At 39.4% G+C, this 16,397-nt stretch overlaps 1 long non-coding RNA gene across 1 annotated transcript; it reads left to right on the forward strand.

The window, feature by feature from the left end:
* The first annotated feature begins 617 nt into the window (after positions 1–617).
* LOC123636500 lies at positions 618–10,787 on the forward strand. The gene is made up of 2 exons (XR_006734561.1): positions 618–696; positions 10,691–10,787. It is a non-coding gene; the product is annotated as an uncharacterized LOC123636500 (long non-coding RNA).
* The last annotated feature ends 5,610 nt before the right edge of the window (positions 10,788–16,397 follow it).

The raw sequence follows: 16,397 nt of genomic DNA on the forward strand, positions 1-16,397 counted from the left end.
ATATATAGAGTATTGAATTCTGTTTTTTTCACATAATGGATACCACAAGAACTTTCCATGTTTCATATAAGTGCCCAGCTCAGCGTTTGACATATAATCAGCAGTAAGCGTTAAATGTTAGCTTTCTTTCCACTCCTCCTCCTCCATCAATTTCTATTATTATGTTAGTATAAAGTCTTTATAGTTATTATTTTTAAAATTTGCAAGGGACTTCATCAAATGAACAAACCACTTTTAAAAACATTTACACTCTGTTGGATATTTACACTATGGAATTTCCCTCCAAGCTTATGTAAGTTATTGCTTAATTAAAATTTGTTGTATTTATAACCTTTTTTCTTTTGAATTCTTGCCTTTGAATATCAGTTTCCAAAGACCAACTTTTCTTTTTGGAAGAAAAGTTCTCTTTTCCCCAGTAAAATACTGCTCAGACTTACAATATATAAAATGGGCAAAAATGATGTTTACTTGCCCCCCCTCACAAGAGACAACCCCAAAGTTCCTCAGGAAAGCTGCAAATTCCTGTTTTATGGTAAATAACCAGGAGTGGACTATTGAGTGAAAGCCTGTAACTATTTCTTGAATTCTCCATATGATTCTCAACTTGTGTTTTTTTTTTTTAAAGGTTGAAACCATTTGCCCTTCTTTCAGAAAAGTATAAGCAGAACAAATTACCAACTACAATGCCAACAATGGGTATTATCACTTTGATAAATTTTGTTAATGTACTAGGTATACATAGCATCTCACTGTTATTTTAATTTACTTATCTGCATTAATCAGGGTTCTCCAGAGAAACAGAACCAACAGGATATACGTAAGAGAAGGTTTGATATGGGAATTGGCTCATGAGACTAAGGAGGCAGAAAAGTCCCATGGTATGTTGTCTGCAAGCAGGAGAACCAGGAAGATGGTGGTGTAATTCTGAGTCTGAAGGTCTGAGAATCAAGAGCTCCAGTGAAGAAAAAGAGCAGGAGAAGGAGAAAGATGGATGTTCCTGCCCAAGAAGACAGAGAATGAATTCACCCTCCTCTACCTTTTTGTTCTATCTGGGCCCTCCAGGGATTGGATGATGCCTGCCCACATTGGTGAGAGCAAGTCTACAGATTCAAATGTTAATCTCTTCTACAAACACCCTCATAGACACACCAAGAAATAATGTTTTAAGAGTTATCTGGGCATCCAGTAACCAGTCAAGTTGACATAAAATTAACCACCACACTATCTTTGAATATGAGGGATAATTATCATTTCTATGAAAAACAAAAGGCTAAAATTTGTCTGCCATGACCAGCTGTCTAGGTAGTAGTAAACGTTTTATAAATTATAGCTTTTCATTTTTCATAACAATGAGGCAATTGGCCATGGGTTTAATATTAATTCTCATTTAATTCTCACCTCCATTCCCTTATGAAGATATTATTGTTGAATCTATTTAATGGATGGGGAAACTGAGGCTGAGAGAAATTGGATAATTTTTCAAAGGTCAGAGAGTGAGGAAACATGGAGCCAAGTTTGAAACATGGATCTGTCAGACCTCACTATTGATTCCCTGTCCTCTTGCAGGAATTGAGTCTGTATTGCTTATTTATTGTGAAGTTGATGTTTTTCTCACTAATTTGAATTTACTCTTGTTATGCTGTAGGTACGTATTTATTTTCTTGGCATATTTAATGCAAATATTTTTCCCAAGGACTGTTAAAAGATCCATTTAGCAGGAAATATTAAAGTTGAGGGAGTCATAAATTGAGCAAAGTGCAGGTCTAATTTTATTAGCGTACTAGGTGTGTGATTGCAAGAGGCAGGAGACATTTTTACAATGTTTACTTATAAAACTTCCTTGGGTTTTCAAAAAGTGAATGAAATTGAGAAAAAAACCTCATAATAACTCCAAAAGTTGAGAGATCCCCTGTTGATTGCTTTAGGCTCTAATAAAACTCCCTGCAACTCAAGCATTCCTCATGTCCTTTTACTCTTACCTTCTAGGTGAGTATAATAAATACTGTTTTAACAGATGAGGAAAATGAGGCAAAGATGTAAAATAACTTTACTCACATCAGAGAGATTTTAAATAGCAGGGAGGGATTAAACAGATGCTTGGAGGAGTCCGAAACACATGCTCTGTCTGCAATATACATCAGAAGGTGTCTGCAGAGGTGCTTGCTTAGAGCAACTTATAGGCTTGAGAAAACTTCAGTGGAGTGGCACCAATAAGCGAGATGCAGATCACTTCAATAAGAAGAGACAGGCTGGGAAATTAGATCTGTCCACCATGGTGGTATGTGGTGGGAGAGAGGGGAGATCTGGGAGACAGATTCATCCTTCATTCTTCCTTCATTTTTCCTCCATTTATTCTTCCCTCCGTCCCTCCTTAACACCTTCTCTTCCTTTTTTCCCTTCTTCCTTCCCTCCCTTCCTCCACCCCTCTTTCTTTCCTTCCTTCTTTCCATCTATCCATCCCTTCATCCATTTGGCAAAAATATATCCAATGCATTACGCCAAGCATTGAGGAAACAGGGATGAATGGAGCCTGTTCCTAAGGAACAAACATTCAAGTGAGAAAGACAAATAAACAAATGATTGTAAAAGAGTGTCATATTATTTGGCGGCTAACATCCAGAGTGCCACGAGAATGCAGGCCTTATCAGCCAGCAGGTGATTGCCAAGTACCTGCTGAGTGATTGTGAAGCTCTAGTCAGAGGTCAGAATCTAAGTGGCATGGGAGTGGCCCAGGAGACATCCTGGAGGAGAGGTGAAGCTGTTTTTCAGAAAGGTACATAGAAGTCATGAGTTGAAGGGTTGAGCAGAGGGAAGTGTTCCATGCCAAGGGCATCTCAAGTGCAAATATTTGGTGGTGGGAAATAGAGGTCAATGTATGAGAATCTGAAAGTGGTTTCAAAGGATGGTGTGAAAGGAAGAGGTAGGAGATGGAACAAGGGAGATTTCAAGGTCCAGACAAGACTAGGCTAAGGTTGCTGGAATTTCCATCCCAGAGGTGAAGGCTGGGACTCTGGAGGTCTTGTTGTTTTTTAGCTAATCTCCTGTATCAAGCCTGAGAATTTCTCCCATGGCTGCACGCTTCCCTCCAGGCCAGTGACCCCTGCTGTGTGAAAGGTCACAGGACCAGGCCCCACACCAACTGGAATCAGTAACTTATTGCCATGTACCTGGGGTAAACTAGTTTGGAGAGAGAAAAACTGCCTCCAGGCTCTTAAAATGAAAAGCATTCAAGGTTGGAATGGAGAGAGTTGATTTAACATCTGAGTCTGCTGGGGGGTGAAAGTCCCACACCACATCTTGCTGATCTTCTGCAGCCTTCGTTAGCTTTTCACATGTAGAGCCAGAGATCGGCGTCTTTGACAGCCCATTTCAGCATCCTCTGTGCCAGCTGTTGTCCTGATGTCCATGGACACGTTTTGAGGCTCTGCCAGGATACTTGTCTGGTGTGTATTTTGTGAGGAATATATAGTCATAATAATAGCTATTAATATCATTTAATGGAAATTTCCCAGGTACACATTTAATTTTCATAATAACCTTATATGGCAGGGCTTATTATTCTCATTTTGATGATGGAGAGGGTAAATTTTAGAAAGATTAAGTAACTCACCTTAAAATGCAGAGTCACCACTCAAGGTGCATTCCTTGAGTTTGTGTCACACCAGCCTTCTGTCTCCCTGGTACGCAGCTAAAATTGCCCTTTGATGTTTCAGTCCTTAGCATTGGCTGTTCTCTCCTCTGAAGTGGAAATCTACCCCTCTTGATGAAATCATATGTTCGTTTTAGATCTTCTGCAGATGTTATGCTCTTCCATGAGGACTTTCTTGACACCCTGTCTTCATGTCCAAGTCAGAATTATCCCTTCTCTCCTGTTGTATTTGTTTTTTGTACAAACTTCCATTACTGTCCACATTCCACTGAGATTTCTGGATTTACCCACAGGACTGTGAGCCCCTCGGAGGTATCTCTTCTTTCTATCTTCCATAATGATCCAGGGCCTCAACGAATATTTTATGAACAACCGAGTAAACAATTGTTTTTGGTGTTTCAACTGGGAACATTACTTCACCGATTCATGACAGCTCTCAGGTCTGAAAATGTTAGCCTTTTATTTATTTATATTTTTTGTAAGTCAGTGGAAATTTAGCAGATGTTTCCGATTGACAGCAGGAGAGCAATATGACTGCTAGAGAGGAAAGGAGGACTTTTGTTTTGCTCTTCTCCTGAAAAATCCCAGACAGATCTGAAAATATCTTTCCTTGTATTTTCTCTTTTCTTCAACCCTCCCTTCTTTCTTCTCTCAGCCTCAAAGCTATGATTGTCCATTCTAAGGATGAATCAGGCTTAAGAAAGCTGGGAAGAAAGATGAAGAGAGCTTTAAATTCACTATGTGTGTACCAATGTTTCAGCATTTGGGGTTTTATGCATTTCTTGTGGAGAAGCTGTCTAGTGCGGAGGCTGAGGGTCAGTACAGATCTCAGATAGCTGTTGCTGCTTGTACACTGTGTATTTGTGGGCCAGTTACACAACCTCTCTATGCTTCAGTTTCATCATTCATAAAATTGAGATACTAATGGCATAAAAGTCGTAGGACGGTTACAAGGAAAACTTAAGTTCAAGTGTGCAAAAACATGCCTGTCAAAATAATCATTCAATACATGGTAATGTTTCCTCTGAATACTTTCCAGTTAAAGCGATAGTTCAAAGCCTTCGCTGGACATTAGATTTTGCACAGAGCTTTTTGGAAATATAAATGATCAGCTCCTACTCCTGATATTCCAATAAATACAGCTTGGAGTTATATTTTCCCCTAATTTTGATTACAGAATTGGTATTTGGAAAGATTAAAGAACACATGATATTATAATTAATAGTGAAAGCTGATTTTTTTTTACTAGACAAAACATGTTGTTTTGAAACAAGAAATGTACATATCTATCATTTTTGATGGCTGCAGAGTATTTTGCAGCTGGCTCTTCTCAACTTTGGCCGAGGTTCTCGGAATATCTAAGGAGAGATATAGCCATCAGGAAGAAGACACGGGCATGTTTAGAAGATCCTGCTGGAGCCTGGTCTTGGGAAGAGGATGATGTGGCCTTTCAGCCTGTGCCTTGGGGAGATGGGTCTTCATTATATTAATTTTCATTATAATAATGGCCAATATATTAACATATTAATCAATACTTTTCATAAGACATTGTTTTTACATGTAGTATTTCAGTTTATCCTCACAGCAACCCTACTAGATACATTTTTTATTGCCACCAGACATGCAAGGAAACAAGGATGACTCCCCCACTTTGACACAGCTAGTATATGGCAGAACTGAAATTCTAACTCAGATCTGTCAGAAACCAGAGCCTGATAGCCATTTTAGCCTGGCACCTTACTCTTCTCTAATTTTCTACAATAAATAATTATGTTTGTTCTAAATTTATGCTTACCAAGCAATCTTTTGAGTATGATTAGTTTCCCACATAGCAAGTCTACAGGGAGAGAAAGTGCTGACCAGCATATGTGAGGTCGCTCTACTCGAAGGTTGTATTTCTCATTGCAAGCTAACAAATGGGCATCAGGTTGATACATTGGCTTCATAAGCTTGGTTAATGTGATCCCAGTCCCCAGCTGACAAATCAAGAATCTGAGCTTGTGGGTATGAAGGTCAGAGTGTGGACTATGGTGAACTGAGTAGGGTATTGCCCTCTGTGTGAACCTGTCTTGAAAGCTATCTAGGTTTTGCATGCAATGCCTCTACAGCTCTTTGCAGACTTTCTTGGAACTCAATCCAATACTGAGCAATATAATGCTCACTGAACATTATTTATCTCATCAGAGGACCATTCACATTTACCAACTTTACTCTTACATCCCTATACTATATTGCTTCTAAACCCAAATATCCCCTGAACATGGTTTTTTTATTTCAGCATATTATGGGGGTACAAATGTTTAGGTTACATATATTGTCTTTGCCCCACCTGAGTCAGACCTTCAAGTGTGTCCATGCCCCAGACGGTGAGTGCCACACCCATTAGGTTGAACATACCCATCCCCCTCCCTCCTCCCACCTGCCCGACACCTGATGAATGTTATTACTATATGTGCACTTAAGTGTTGATAAGTTAATACCAAGTTGAGGTGAGTACATGTGGTGCTTGTTTTTCCATTCTTGTGATACTTCACTTAGTAGAATGGTCTCCAGCTCTATCCAGGATAATACAAGAGGTACATGATCACCTGAAGGTGTTATTTACTAGTTAGGTTACCACCAATTGAAGTGACAATAATAACAATAATAACAACAACAAAACCCCAAATTTCATAAGGGAACTATTTCTTACTCACATAAAGTCTAAAATTAGGTATCCCTAATTGAGGAATGACTCTCCTCCAAGTGGTGATTCAGGGATCAAGAACTTCCTTCTTAGGTTTCTACCATCTTCAACATAGTGCCTTTAAGGTCACCTGGAAAGTGTATGGAGGGTCTCACAAGGGAGTTTTTTTATGCATCAGCTCTGGAAGTGTCTATCACTTCTGCTCTTATCACATGACCATATCTGAATGCAAAGGAGGTTTGGAAAAGTAGTGCAGATTGTGTACAGGAAGAAAGAACAGGGTTTATGAGTAGTTAGTCAATTTCTGTCATACTCTCCTATTATTATTTCCAGCTGTGTTCTCTCCAGACCTCTATCTTCGTGTACCAAACTCCCTTTTGTGCATCTTTGTTTTGATATTTTACAGAATACTCAGTTTTCAAAGATAAATTTATTTTTCTCTTCTCCTGCCCCTAGCAACATCTTTGTCTTTCCTATGGTCTCTCTTTTGGGTAATGACGCTGTACTTCTTCAATACATCTAACCTAGAGACCTGGGACTCAACCAAGATTCTCTTTTCTTTAATCATTATCTTATTCAGTCTCTAAGTTCTGTCTCATTTTCATCATCACTACTAGAACTTAACATGGCTTAGTGGTTAAGAGTGTGGTTTCTGGACTTAGGCTGCCTGGGTTGGAATTTTGGATCTGCCATTTTTAACCTTGTTATTTGAACAAGCTGCTTAACTGTTTGGTGCTTTGTTTCCTCATCTGTAAAATGGGAAGACTATAATCATATAATAGAACATACCCCATAGGGTTAACAGAAGTTTAAATGAGTCAATATATGAGAAGTCTAATACAGTGCCTGTAACATAGCACATGCTCTCCTTTCTTCTGGTCCTAATCAAAGGCAAATCATCTTGATTGGTCTCTGCCTCTGGTCTCACTCATCTTCCTCTCATTTTTTAAAAATTATTTTCTAAGGGCTCAAACTCTGCAATGATACTTCATTGTCATTCAAATAAATTTCACCATGATCATATATCTATATCCATGTCTATCTCTCATATATCTTCGAGAGAGAGAGAGAGAGAGAGAGAGAGAGAGAGAATGTGTATGTGAAGGGTGTCTTGATTTTGAAGTGCTTTGTTCTTTTGTTCTTTCTTATCAATACTTGACATCTCTGAATTCCATGACAACTGCAGAGACAGAAACTAGGAAAAAAAACAGAGCTTATGGTCAAACAACCATGCGTTGTGTCTGTGATCCATGTCTCTAAGGTATATGCCACAGGAGTTAAATGCATTTCTGAGTAGAGATGCCAAATATGTAGACCATTTTATTTCTCAGGTTTTTTCCCCCAACAGTACTTAAATAGAATAGAATGAGTGACAGCAAGAATATGGGAGGGACAGAAAAACATGAAGTTACTGTAAATCTCAGCGGGGGCATGCCGTGAGGCACTATTCTGACACGACAAAGAGCTGAGAGCTCATGCTCAGGTAATGCTTTCAACTGGACTGTGATACGCAGACTACTAAGATGGCCTTGAATGATCCCCACCTCCTGGTTCTTACGTCCTTGCATAATCTGCTCCCCTTGAGTGTGGGCTGAAGGAACTAGTGACTTGTTTCTAACAAAAAGCATATGGCAAAGATTGTGACTTCCATCTTGATAAAAGTCTTTAGTGTACCTGCTCTGAGAAAGCCAATAGCCATGTTGTGAGATACATGGCCAATGACCAGTGAGAACTGAGGCCCCTAGTGTCAGAGCCCACAAACAACACACTCCTGTGAACTGCCATGTGACTGAACTTGGAAGCTGACCTTCCCCAGTGGAGCCCTGAGATGAAGGCTGCCCTGTCCATCACCTTCACTGGAGCCTGTGAGAGATCCTGAGCCAGGGGACCCAGCTAACCCACACCTGGATTCCCAACACACAGAACTATAAGACAGTAAATTCTTTCGTTTTAAGTCAGTACATTTTTAGATAATTTATTAAATATATGTACCCATAAACTGACTACCAGAAATTCTCATGACAGTATATAACACATGGAAAACTCTCCCTTTATGCTTAAAAGTGTATAAACTCTGACAACAAAACATTTATTCAGATATAAACAATGTCCTTTTTGTTACCTGGTAGGATGTGATTTACCATGTATCAGGTGAAGAAGAAACTCCTTGTTTATCACACACTTGATTTGTCACTCTCTTACTATGTCTCCAGGTTTTTATAAATTTATTGTCCAATATTCAGATCCCTGTGAACCTTATCATGACCTTATATAGTACTTGGCAAGGGGTTGGTGCTGAATGAATATTTATGGAGGAAAAAAGAAGAAGAAAAGAAATTGAAGACCAGACAGTGCCATACTATAGAAAGAGATTAATAAACAGGAAACAATATAAATATTCAATCCACAATTTATATATAAGTTGCTGGCATTAGTCTCTATGAAGGATAGAGAAGACCAATGTAAGTAAAGACAGATGAACACCCTGCACTGTCTGTAGCTGGTGGGTGTCTATAACTAATTTCTCACTTACTTTCTCTTAACACTTATTTGGGGTTTCTTTACGCTATGATCTATGTGTGCTATATTTGACACATCATTGAAGCCTTACAGTATGCCTGTTTAGGTAGGCTCTAGTAACTCTTGAAGACTGCTCCTAATTAAAGTCCTGTTACAATGGAGACTCTGATAGCTTCATTCATTCTAAAGTGCTGTCATTGCAAAGCAAAAACAGGAATGGTATAATATTAAAAAAAATAAATTGCTGTCATTATCCTGTATCCTGCATCTTCCCTTCCATCAGTCCTTTCCAGTGTAGGAAATAATTTCTGATCTAGGGCTATTCAGTTTAGTGCTGCTTCTCATGATGATTCAGTGAGCTTCACATCACAATTTCCTATGTAACTATGATCTCTGTATTTTTGTTTCTTGGAATGAGTAGGAAGCAAGAGTGGAGATAGATCTGGCAAATGGAAGGTTTGGGGAGTGTAATGCACAATGTAGTGAGTGAAAATAAGAGTTGTTGATGGTGATAAGAAGGTCAAAGGAAGCTAGGCAAGAAAATAAAGTCATTAAGAACTTTGTTTATCCATTAAATAAATACACATTTACAATGCAGTTTTGTGGTTCCAGGGGACAGATAGGAGTTAAAATTACAGATAGGCATATTTGAATTCAGACTAAAGGTTCTTCTTAATATAATAATAACTGGTGTTACCTAATAAAGGCCTGAGATGGTTCCTGAAGGGGGTGATCTTACATTCACTACAGATATTTAGCAGGAGCTAAGGAACTCTCTGTGAGACAGATGGATAGGATTTCTGTGTGGGGTGGAAGATTCAACTAGACGAATGCTAAGGCTCATTTACCATTGCAAGTCTTTGGAGACGTTTGCTTGAGTTGAGATAACATCTTCCTCTTGATATAAATAGTGCCTTGGGAGAAGCATCAATATGTAGTGGCTTAGTTCTACTTGACATATACTTTTTGAGCCCTCGTAGACTGGTCTTGAGAAGGATAGAGATGAATTTTTTCCTTTTCCATAGCAAGCATGCACACACATGTGCACACACTTTCTTGTATCTTACATTTGCCTTCTGTACACTCTTTTTATTTTACTTCTCTGCCAACATATATAATATTACTCCAGTTAGCTGGTTTTTATTGTAAACCCATGTGATGGTTAATTATGTATGTCAACTTGGCTGAGCCACAGGGTGCCCAGATAGATGATCATACATTTTTCTGGGTATTTTTTCTTTTTATGAGATTAACATTTAAATTGAGAGACTTGCTACCCTTCAGACTGGAACTCTACCACTTTCCTTCTGAGTCTTGTGGGATACACTTCAGATTTGAATTTGCCAGTATTCATAATTTTGTGAGCCAATTTCTTATACTAACCTGAATATCTATCTACACACATCCTATTGGTTCTATTTTTCTGGAGAATTCTGACTAATACACCCCCAATGAATATTTTGTTTTTGTAATACAGGGTTAGCTCTCAAATTTGTGGTGGACTTACCTCCTCTTCTGAAAATTTCAATACTCTCCAAAGCCTTTAAGACCAGGGTCTGCAGCCCATTCATGTCTTCTCTTGAGACAGTAGTAGGAGCAAGATCTTTAGATATCGGGAGATCTAGGTCTCAATCCTGCCTACCCCACTACTCAGTGTGTGACTTTTCTAGACTTTCTGATCTCCTCTAACTCTAACACTTGCTTCAGAAAGAGTTGCTGTCAAGTTTAAATGAATTAATGTGTATCAAAGGACTTTGTGAACCATATTAGCATTCTGCTGTTTTGTTAGAATTTTGTAATATTTGCTTTCTTCTTGTTCTTTCTTCTTCTTGAAGGGCTGCCAATCCTTAGAAGAATGTGAAGGGCTGCCAATTTCTTGGAAGAGTAAAATCTCTTAAGACCAATTTCAATAAAATCTTCATGGTAAGATCATAGAACTTGTTTGCTTGATCTTCTTGCCTTCAGTCTGAGTGGCCTGATTTCTTGATACTGTTTTGGATAAAAAGAAGTAAAGGTTAGATCATATCTTCTGTCCTAACTTATGCTCAAGGATAAGTACATTCAGTTTTCTGGACTATCGTCTTTGAAAAGATTATTAAGGAAGGGAAAATTTTATTCACTGAAGATCAACTTCAGAGATCTAAAGCAACAAAATTGAAGCAAGTTAAGAAAAGGCTATAGAATTTATACTTGGGAGCAGAAAGTCAGATGTTATAATTCTTTTCTAATTATGCTATCTTTTCTTGTCTGTAAAAAAGGCCATTTCTGGTACTGGCAATATCACCTGTCTTTGTACTTATATGAAAAGAAAACTTCTGTTTTGTCTTCTGTTTTCCATCAGTAAGTATGGCCTTTGAAACACCATCCTGCAAATTTATGCATCCACTTTAGCTTGAGAAGGTTAATTGTAATCAAGAGAGACAACATCACTACAAGTTGGTTATGAGAAAATTATCTAAAAAAATAACAAAAACAGCCTGAGAAACACTGGTGAATGCATAGAAGGGAAAGAGCAAGCTGCAGAATCACTGTCTGGAATGTTTCAGATGGACAGTTCCATCAGGAAAATTACAGAAGAGAAAGACAAGTACTTCCCTTTCCAATAGTCTATCATTAAAACCTAACAAAAAAGCAAGCTTTTAACTCCGAGAGTAATAAGGAGGAAGGTATATTTATGATAGATTTTTATGATTCTTTTTCTTTCCCAGTCCCCTTTATGTCAGCAAATGACATCATTATCCACTTAGTCGCTGAAGCCAAAAACCTGAGAGAGAAATACTTGATGATGATTCTTTTTTTTTCCATCACCCACAAAAAGCCCTCCTCCCATCCAACACTGGTCAGGCTGAGAGATGGATTTGTCTAACGAGACCCATCCAACCAGCCTCGATGGCCCTCAGCTGTGGAAAGATACATCCTGGAAGACCAATTCAGCATAAAGCAACTTGTTCAGCATCCATGATGAAAAGACCCTGTTTTCTATGACATGTCTTTATCAACACTGTTACATTTTTAACAAAAACCTGTTTAATATTTGTGATAATCAATATCATTGGACACATCTGGATTCCAGGATGAGATCATTGTTAGAGACATCTTAATTCCTCTCCTTCCTCTGTCTTGGCATTTGAGTTTGAAAAATAGCTATGATGATGAGAATTAGCTTCCTTATCTCCACATTGAAATACAGTAATCTTAATTTTGTCACTTGTACTCTGCAGTGATGAGTCATATATTTGGACTTTGACACAAACCTCCTAAAGCTCATTCAAAGATAGCATTAACTCTTATGTATAAAAATCTATTTGATTTCTTTCAATTATGTCATTGCCATGTACTTTGTAATGGCTGACACTCATTTGTCCCCTCTCTGCAGAAACATAAAAATTCATTTCAGGCAATGAAATTCAATTTGTCTTGAAAGTAATTCTGTAAAAAATAATAATCTGTGCAGTATTCTAATCTCCTTCTACAATGTTATGTTGAGCCTGGGCAGCTTTATCTGGCATTTTCCTACCATTATAAGAGGATAAATGGGAAATTAATGCTTCTGGTAAGGCACCTATTAATGAATTAATGATAATGGAAAGTAATTAAAAGCCCAAAGTAGAACCTGGAGGAAATTTGCTCCAATCCAGAGCAAATCAAGATGATATATATATTTTTTTTTGGTTTAACTTGTTGTGATAGATGGTATTATTAGTTCACAATTATCCATTCCTTCCCTTCCCCTTTCTTTGAGTCTTTGGCTGTATTTGTCCAATTACAACAAACCTGGGCATGGAGATAGCAGTGGATCTCCTAATATTTTATCCCTTATTCCTCTCTGGACAGCAATCCCACCTCCTTAGGATGTTCAGAGTTCATTACCTCAGGCAGCATGGAAAGTCCCTTCTTTGCCTGCTTTGTTCAGGCATGAAGAACCCAAAGTGACAAGAGGCTTTGGGTGGGGGACTTCCTTTGTGCCCTGTGAAACCGTTCTCCTTCTGGGAACCAAAAACTCTACAATTGTAGAGCCAATATTTGTGAGGAGAGGAAGCATAAATTCCCCAAATGGGTCACTGGGAATGATGGTGAGGCTACTTCTTCCATACTTAGATTCCTAGACCTGTGTATTTTACCTCCTGGAGAACATAGCACCATATAGTGCTGATTTAAGACATATGCCAAGTCTTTTCAGGGTATCATCTCCAAGCTGGCACATAAGCTCGGACTTTAAGAAGCCATCACATCATTTCATCAGGTTAGCAGCTTCTGTCAAAGGATCAGTGGATCATGTGCCTACTACTGTACCCCACTTCACTGGGTCTCATGATCCAAGGAGAGGTCACACATCAGTTTATTAGATACTCTGCAAACCTCGAGATAACCGTGCTGGATTTATGTAAAAAAGCACATTTTCTGCCATAGTGTCTAATAGTGTGCGCTGTGAATAGAGATCTATCATTAACAATTTTTTGAATGACAGTCAGTGATAACCTATGTCTCTTTTCCTGATGCTTCCAGTAACAAAATAACACCTCTCTTCTATGGACAATATGCACAGCGTATTCCAGTGAAATGAACTATTTGGATGCGAACATTGGTTGGGACAGCTAATTTGTTCTGTTCTCCAATAGAGGCAGGAGAAGTATTTGCTGCTGCTTCTCCCACCAGCCGCTTGGTTCACCAGTTAGCAGGGTCTGTGGAGAACACAGGAAATTACAGGCCAGGGGTTCCTGAAATACCTGTGGCTATAGTGACTGAACAGGACTGCCACAGAGTGTTTAGAAAGTAGTTTCGCTCCCTTGCTGCAGTGGCTTTGTCGTTATTTTCTGGTGTAAATCTAGAGATTATTTATTTTATTTTATTGTTTGATAATTTCTCTTTTTTAATGCAATAAGCTTCTTAGAAAGCAATGATCTGAAAAAACAAAAGTGCATGTGTGGTGAAAATTTAGGCATTAGATTTAGTTTTCTCTAGAGAACTAATGATGATTGTGGAACTTACCTGGAATATTTTGTTGAAATTTAACCATCTACCATGAGGGCCATAGTGATATCACTGACTGCAGACTCTGTCTGAATGTGACAAATTAACATTCCCAATTGCAGAAGGTGTGAAACATGGCTTTTTATTTAGATCAATTGAATATTGTTCTAAATTCATTTTCCTTATTTTTAATTTTACTTGTGTATGAACCAAAAATAAAGAAAAATAAATAAACAAAGCTGTAAATGTGTTGGCTTTATTGGAAGAAATAAACCTTTGCAAATAGTACTGTCATCTGATCTTTCAAATAAAAAATATATCAGTTAGGACCATTCCAACAATTCTTCAACTATTTTTTATCATTTGGCAAATGGAGTCAGGGTAAAGCTTTGGAAGTCTCATTTTGTCAAAGATGACACATATGATGTTATTATAAATGCCACTGTAAACAGAATTAAAATTTAAACATTGAAGAAAAATTATGTTTGTGGTGATAATCCAAATACAAATATTGTTTGAACATACAAAGCATTGTGGCATATGCAATATTCTTGGGGAAGTAAGAGATCTGTGGATCAGCTCTAACCATAGCACTGTCTTTGGGCACACACAACCATAACTGCATTTAAACAAGCTTAAATATCCTACCAGTCAGAATCAAGAAGCAAGATGGGTTCCCAGAGACACCAGCTGCCAGAGCATCTCAGTAAGAAGGAGACGTTTTAGATGAAAGAGAAAAAAATTAACAAACAGACAAACAGAGATCAGATGTGCATCTGAGGGAAGGGTGCCAGAACCTTAGGGAGACTCCATGGGAAGAAGTGGCAGAACAGACCAGAAAGAAGCAAGGTATTGGCAGACATCAACACACAAGAGGTTTGGAGTCCAGTAACAAGTGCAGGTGGAGCGGTTTGTTCCTCTCTCCCTTGCATCTCTGACAGTTGGCAGGTTCCTGGGATGCTGGAGAGACATTCTGCCCACACAAACCTGTGGACAGGGAACCAGGCTCCCAGTCCCACTGGGGTGCCTCCCATCTCCACAGAACTGAGCCAGAATGGCAGGTATCCAGAGTGATCTGTATGACTCCAGTGCCTGCACATTCTGAGTGGGTAGTCTCCCAGAGGGAGAGATGGACACGACAAGAGTGTTAGCTTTTCTCCATTCAGACTATTTTTTTTCACCTTCCATTCCCCTACCCATGGCTGCTGAGACAGACAATTGAGCCACAACACTGAGACTTATGCAGAAAGTGGGGCTCAGACCTTTTCTCTTGGGGTCCTGCAGCAGACTGAGGGGTACTCAAACTGTGAGCTCCCTGCCCACTGGCCCTCCCTGGTGCTGCTTGCCTGGCAACTCTATCAGAGTGGAACATGCCTCGAGGAAGAGGGACATCAAACCTGCTTGAGCATCCTGTGGTCAACTCAGAACCAGCATGCCTCTCCCTGGCATGGTCAGGGATTGATCTTTGGGGATCTGAGGATGGGTCTGCAGGCCAGATCTCATACCCCCAGGTCTTGATTGCATTGCTTGGGGGCAAGGAGGTGAGATTTGTGAATTAGTCCCAGCAGGTGAAGGATCCCACATGAGCAGAGTAATGGGGAGAGTGCAGCGTGGGTCCTAGCTGCAGCATGCTCATAGGGCATCCCTCCCCCAACAGGAGGGCTATCATCTTAGTTCAGGCTGAGATCCTGGGCAGGGAACCTCCCTGCCCATATCACAGTCTTGGGGGATCTTGGTTAGCTTGAACTCTTACATGTCAATAGACACTGGGGTAAAACTGCAGAGCATGGGAGGGTAGAGAAGAGTGAGGCCTGCCCCAGAGTGCTAGACTGTGAATCTCAGATGGCCCTGCCTCCACAAGAAGACTTGCTGGTTGGTTGGGGCCACACTCCCCCACCTGCCTCTGCTGTGGCAAAGAACAAGGACTCACCTGAAGTTCCAGGGCCCCATTCACCACCTGGGCCATTTGAGTGATTCTCCTGAGGAAATAAAGCCAGTCACAGGATCCCAAAACAACCTTGCAGCTTGTTCCTTCTGGCAAGCACTACCTACTGACAGTGAGGTCAATTTGTACACTCTTTACAGCATTTACTGATTCAATCATATAGGGTGTAGTAAATTCTCACCCACAAGCACCTACTGTCTCAGAGATTAAACTGGGCATGCCATCACAACTCAATACTGTTAAGAAGACCATCGAGCTGGAGAAAGAGAAAAGATTTCAAAGACCTCCATCTTCTCTCATCAAAGAGAGGCAGGGAATCTTCCCACTCACATAGCTCATTTATGCAGCCTATAAACAACTAGCAGCTGAGAAAACCACCACACCAAGTATATCTATAATGGAGGCATCCATCCAGAACCTAGATCACCATCAAAGCACCCACAAGAAAAGCCAAAGTTTCTTACCCAACATATGCTACAAACACACCCATGCAAATGAGATGAAGGGGAAAAATCCCTATCTAAACAAAAGAAAATCCCTAAATAAGAAGCAATAGATGCTCCAGATGAGAAGGAATCAAGAAAGAATTCCAGAAGTATGAAGAATCAGAACAAAAGGTCACCTCC

The sequence above is a fragment of the Lemur catta genome, chromosome 4 (genome assembly GCF_020740605.2).
Source record: "Lemur catta isolate mLemCat1 chromosome 4, mLemCat1.pri, whole genome shotgun sequence".
NCBI classification, from domain to species: domain Eukaryota; kingdom Metazoa; phylum Chordata; class Mammalia; order Primates; family Lemuridae; genus Lemur; species Lemur catta.